Below are 6,000 nucleotides of genomic sequence, written 5' to 3' on the forward strand. Positions count from 1 at the left end.
ATAACAGTGCTTGGCATATAGTAGGTATTTGATATTTGTGAAATTAAACTAAAATATGATAGAATGAAAAAATTATCAAAGGAATTGTTCAGTGGCTTCCCACAGCACTTAGAATCTAAATCATTCAATTCTTCACACATTTGTCTATACAGTTTGTAATTTACTTATTCCATAAGCATTTAAGCTTCAGTGAGACTGAGGTGTCTTTCTCTTGTCTCCACAGTCTACCACAGTTCCTAGTATTGTGATATGGAGATTCATGCAGTCAGCAAATATGTATTTAGTGTCCATGCTGGGTCAGTTAGTTTAGGTGCTGAGGATACTGTTTTGAAAAACATAGACATAGTGTCTGTCTTACAGAGCTCACAGACAATAAAAAATAACAAGGGCTATGAAGGAAAAAACTGGGGTGACTGGATAGGGTGTGATTGAGAAGGGAGAGGCAAGAAAGTACAGAGAAATAGCTAGTCCTTCAAAGAGCTGGGGAAAGGGCAATCTGACTGTATCTTACCACAGTCCTACAAGCTCGCTCCTTTTCAGCCACATTGGCTTTTCATTTTCTCTAATACCCCAAATTCCTTTCTTTGAAGTTTGTTTCCTTTGTTTGCTTTGCTGTCTTCCTTTCTTTTCTATAGCTGGTGTCTTCTCATGTCTCAGCTCAAATGCCATCTCTTCTACGTGAACTTCCCTGGCCATGCTATCTACAGGGCCGATCACCTTACACTCTCTTCATCGTATCACTGCATTTTATTATTACAATCTGAAATGATCTTGTTTATTCATTGGTTGTCTCCTACACCATAGGGAAAGCTCTAATAAATTAGGGACTCTGTCTTAATAATTGCTATCCTCCAGCGGCTGGAAAAGTGCCTCTATGACAAATGTGTGACCCATAATGAGTGAACAATAAATATTGAATGAATGAATGAATGAAAAAGTTAGTTAAATTCTTTGAAAGATGTCTTAAAGCAGGATTTGAATGAGGCCACAGTCTAAATGAAGTCTGGGAAGAACTGCACTATTTTTATGTGTTCTCTGAGAAGGGAGATGGGGTTAATGCATACAGAAGTTATTTTCTTGGACTGTTTTGGGCATCCAGCAATAGGTTTTGGTTCTTGTTCCCTTAGGAATCTGCAGTTATGGACCATCCTACTGGGTAAATGACAAACTTTTGTTTATAACATAAGGGGGTTCATAGACTTCCTGAAGAGGTCAAAGGACTCCAAGTTAAAAATTCCTGTAGAAATGAGAACCCTCACAGCAATACGGGAAGACAAATGAGATTATGCATGAAGCACCTTTAAAGAACTAGGACAGGTACCTTTGGGGAGAGACAGTGTCTGAAGAATTCCTGAAAAACAAATTCTCTCCCACTAAGTAGTATTGCTGCCTAGTCGTTGCTATGGACGCTTACCTTCTCCAATCATAGCACGGCTTGCTAAGCTGTGCGGCGCTCCTTGGTTGCTGTGGCAACGGATCGCAACAGCTCCCAGGCCCAGGCAGCTGCAGCGCGGGAAGAGAGCCGGCGGCTGGGAGCCGGGTAGGGATCCCCTTGACTGAGGTGTCTGTGAGTTGGAGGCGGGGAATGGGGCATGGAATTGACATAGGGGAGGGGGTGCACCAGAGTCAAAGGTCCTCGCAATGATTATGGGGCCACAGCGTGAGGGGCTTGGGGACTGGCCGGGGCATCCCCTCTTCGCTTTTCCGAGTGTCATCCCAGGGGCTCCCCAACCAAAATAGCGGAACCTGCGAGTCCTGTTCTTGGGATGACCCCAGCCAGACAGGGAGCGTAGCCAAGCGTTGGCCTGAGAGATAGAAGACCCCGGTGTTCGCCTTGCTTCTAACTTCTAATTAGCCGTGGGACTTTAGACGAATCCTTTTCGATATTTCCTCACCCTTCTCAGGATGACTGAGAGGACCAAATAAATGCTAGAGCAGTACACCCTCAGACCTATACTGTCTCATTTCATAGCCATAAGGGTGCTGTGAAGTGACTGTAATGATTAACCCGCTTTTACAGTTGAGCAGTCTGGGCTAGGAAAGTGCTTCCTGATCAGGGCTAGTGAGTGGCCGTTTGCTATGACTGTCAGCTACCACCTAGCTGGTTACCCGGTGTCCTGTCCTCTATGTGTGCTCATCTGTTCACCTTGCTCCCTGTCTCTACTTGGTCTTGTCTTTTTTACATCAGAATACTTCGACAGGTGTATTTCATTATATGATTCTTTCTCACTCTCCTTTTCTTTACTCCTTAAAGTAATTGAGGTCCTACTTCATGTCTACTACTAACCCAAGTGCTTTGCAGGAAAAAAATGAAGACAGGATCTGTGACCTTTGTAAGCTTATATACAGTCGAGTCACGTTTTACTGTATTGGGTTCAGAAGTCGGTGCTAAGGTCAAAGTTGAATGCAGTCAAAAACATCCCTGGAAAATTTCTTACATCACCTGGGAACAACTCAATTTAGGAATTGAACCATTGAAAAGCTTTAATTCTGGGAATATTTAAATACATTTCATAAAATTGTAATTTATAGACTTTTCCTATTTGTCACCATAAATTAGTAGAAGGATAAATTTATCATTGCCATTATATCTTTGTCCTAAATTTCGCTGAGGCTCTCATTTCATACTTCTGCTTTGAGAATGTTGAGGAGGCTATCGCCATTTAAGTGGCTGCCTGGACATCACTCCGTTTGGCGGGCTGGTAAATCCTTAGAATCATTCATGTGTAACTTCCGTGGTCTCCCAGTCTTCGCTGGATTGTTCCAGCATTGGTGAAAATGACAGTAGCATTTTCAAGACTACAATTTCACGTCATTCTAGCCCACTGACTGGAACGGCAAAGACAATCACTCAACTATTTCAAAGGTTATTTTTCTGTCTTTTGATTTAGCCAAGTATGAATATAGTTGAAATTCCATCATCCCAATTAGTATAACTCTTTGGCGGTTCTTATTATAGAGATTGTACTTGCCCTGCATAGGCATCAACACTTGGTATTATCAGTCTTTTAAAACTTTGTCTGTCTGATGGGAAAGTAATGGTTATCACTTTGTTATAATTTATGTTTGCCAGATTACTAGTGAAATTGAGCCATTTGTGATTATTGGCTATCAATAATTGATTTTCTGTGGATTGCCTGTCTTTTTCTTTGCCCAATTTAAATTCAACTATCCTTTTTGTATTGATTTTTAGGAGTACTGTACATACCCTGGATATATACAGTACTGCACTTAACCCATGGTAATTTCACACTATATTGAGATATATTTTAAATCGATATTTTCTCCCAGTATGCTCTTAGCTATTTTTTAATGTCAAGTTTATTATGTATAATTTACACACTATAAAATTCACTCATTTCAGGTGTATAGTTCTGTGAGTCTTATAACCATATAAATGTATAAAATGATTCCATTTGGTCAAAAACTTCCCCTGTACCCAGTTGGAGTCAGTCTCCTTTCTCCTCCTCTGGCCCCTGGCAACCAATGATCTGATTTCTGTTTTTGTGTTTTCCAGAATAGCATATAAAGGGAATCATGAAATACATAGCACATTTTGTCTGGCTCGTTTTATTTAACACATTGCTTTGGAGATTTATCTCTGTTGTTGCATGTAACAGTATTTCATTCCTTATTATTGCCGAATACTATTCAAATGAGTGGACGTACCACTAGTTGATGGACTTTTGAGTTGCTTCCAGTATTTGGTGATTATGAATAAATAAGTGATACAGGTATTTGTATCAGTGTATGTATGTATGTGTGTGTGTGTGTGTGTGTGTGTGTGTGTGTGTATTTATTTTTATTTTTATTTTTATTTTTTATTTCCATTTTTTTATTTTTTATTTTATTTTATTGTATAAATGCCTGGGAGTGAGATTGCTAGGATCTATGGTAAGTATATTTTTACTTTTGTAAGAAACTGCTGAACTGTTTTCTGAAGTGACTGTACCATTTTGCATTTTCACTAACGTGGTATGAGAGTTTCACTTGTTCTACAGTGTGTGACAATTTTGTTAATTTTATTCTTGTAGATGTGTAGAGGTACCTCATTCTGTTTTTAATTTGCATTGCCCTGCTGACTAATGATATTGAACAACATGTGTTATCTTATCTCTTCTTTGATGAAGCATGTGTTCTTTTCTTTTGCCCATGTCTTATTCAGTTGTCTATTTATTGAGCTGTCTTTTAGAGTCAAAGTTTTTTAATTTTGATGAAATCCAATTCACCATTTTTTTATTTTATGGATTGTGCTATCTAAATCTCTTTGCTTAGCCCAAGGTAACACAGATTTTCTTCTATGTTTTCTTCTCAAAGTTTTATAAATTAAGATTTTACATTCATTTCATATTTTGTATATGAGCAAATTTAGAATTATGGGGGAAGGCATAATGATACCTCTGCCTCGTGTGTGAAAATGATTCATGCAATCACAAAGTAGAGGGGAAGTGATTGTCCATTATTAATTAGTGATATAGTTTCACAGGCTTCTGAACAGTTTTGAGAATTTTCCTCCAAGTTAGCAACAAAAACAGTTAGAACATGAAAATTCTCATCAAGTTTGAAGGAAACTCACATAGCCTGTGAGTATTGAAACCATGTTAACTGGTGCACTTTGGGATCTGTGTAGAGATTCTTGACCTTGGGTGTGTGGACCTTTAGATTTTACGTTCATCTTCTGAGGGACAGTGTTTATAGCTTTTATTTGATTCTTAGTGAGACTTAGACCTCAAAGGTTAAAGCTCACTGATTTAGGATGAGCACAGTTTAGAACGCAGAGGATGGCAGTATATTCGATCTGATCCTTAAACATAAAGAAGTAGCTGTGTCCTGAGGGCAGTCTCTTCCTCTCCAATGATCTTTTCCAAGATCTGTTTCCTCATTAACACTGCAGAGGCACTTAGCATTTGGCTGCTCTTCATATAAAATGTCTTGCAAGGATGAGGGTTTGAAATAAGGCAACAACAATTGTAGGATGGTGACCAAAAGGATTGCGGTTGGCCAGAGAAGGATAAGTGAGGAATTGACATATAAAATGTCTCTATCACAATTTAATTTGAAAAACTGTGCAGTCATTCTTTTCATTTCTCTGAGGATTTAAAGTGCTTTAGTTCTCTGATTTTTTAAGGGTCATATTTATCCTCTGTGGTGATGGGGAAGAAGAGTGGGCTTTTAAAAAATGTTCTGTGCTTAATTGAAAGGTTTGTCAGAGTATACGATATTGTTAAAGTGATGTTCTTCATCTTAAAATGAATACCAAAAAATCAACTTGGTGTACTGCAAAGAAAAATTAGAGTGAAATGACTAAGAAAGAAATTGTAATTTCACTGACAGTTTGCAATTCTCTTTCATTTTATTTTTAAATGGTATCTCCTTGCTTTAACAGGCTATCTAAAATGCATCGAATGTAAGTTGCTCTAATACATTATGATCTGACAGTGTTTATCTGTGTTTTTATTTCTTTAAACTACTATTGTAAGCCCAAGTTAGATAACTTGGCCTAATTCTATGTCTGTACAGCTATGTTGTTGATGCTTGTTTTTATTACAAATAATCCACCCAAGTTTTCAGCAGTTGCTTTGAAAAGTCCCTAATTAAAATAAATTTCAAGGTTAAGTTATTTTTATTCATGCCTGAAAACAATTACCAATACTTGTAGTTTTAAAAAATAATAACAGTGTGATAATCATATTTCAAAACCAGGAAGGCAGAAATTTGTGTTTTTGAGAGCCAAAAATTAGTCTTGCAGTACTTTGGGATGTCTTTGGTAATTAATTATAGGCGATATGTATTATATGAAACCTCAAAGATTTTAGCAGGAGGTGGAAAAAAAAGGGGCCTTATGCATTTCATTTCTAATATAATCCCTGTCACTCTCAGGGGGAATTAAAGTTTAATAAAAAAGAATAACAGGGATGTAATCTAAAAATACTAATTAATGACTTTAGCTCCATCGGAGTGAGATTCTGTAATAAATGTTAGGCCGTCAGTTGCTAAATC

General features: G+C 37.6%; 1 protein-coding gene across 14 annotated transcripts in view; it reads left to right on the forward strand.

Moving 5' to 3' along the window:
• HYDIN (HYDIN, axonemal central pair apparatus protein) overlaps positions 1 to 6,000 on the forward strand; it is a 337,481-nt gene that overhangs the window by 44,180 nt on the left and 287,301 nt on the right. Inside the window, exon 1 of one of the 14 annotated variants that reach the window (XM_015587787.2) lies at positions 1,474 to 1,540. The exons of 12 other annotated variants lie outside the window; for them this stretch is intronic. The gene's annotated coding sequence lies outside the window, so the exon portion shown is untranslated. Of the gene's footprint in view, positions 1 to 1,473; positions 1,562 to 6,000 lie in introns of those variants that run through there. One more of the 14 variants, XM_025045275.1, reaches the window with a different exon arrangement.

The sequence above is a fragment of the Pteropus alecto genome, unplaced genomic scaffold (genome assembly GCF_000325575.1).
Source record: "Pteropus alecto unplaced genomic scaffold, ASM32557v1 scaffold42, whole genome shotgun sequence".
Taxonomy (NCBI): Eukaryota; Metazoa; Chordata; class Mammalia; order Chiroptera; family Pteropodidae; genus Pteropus; species Pteropus alecto.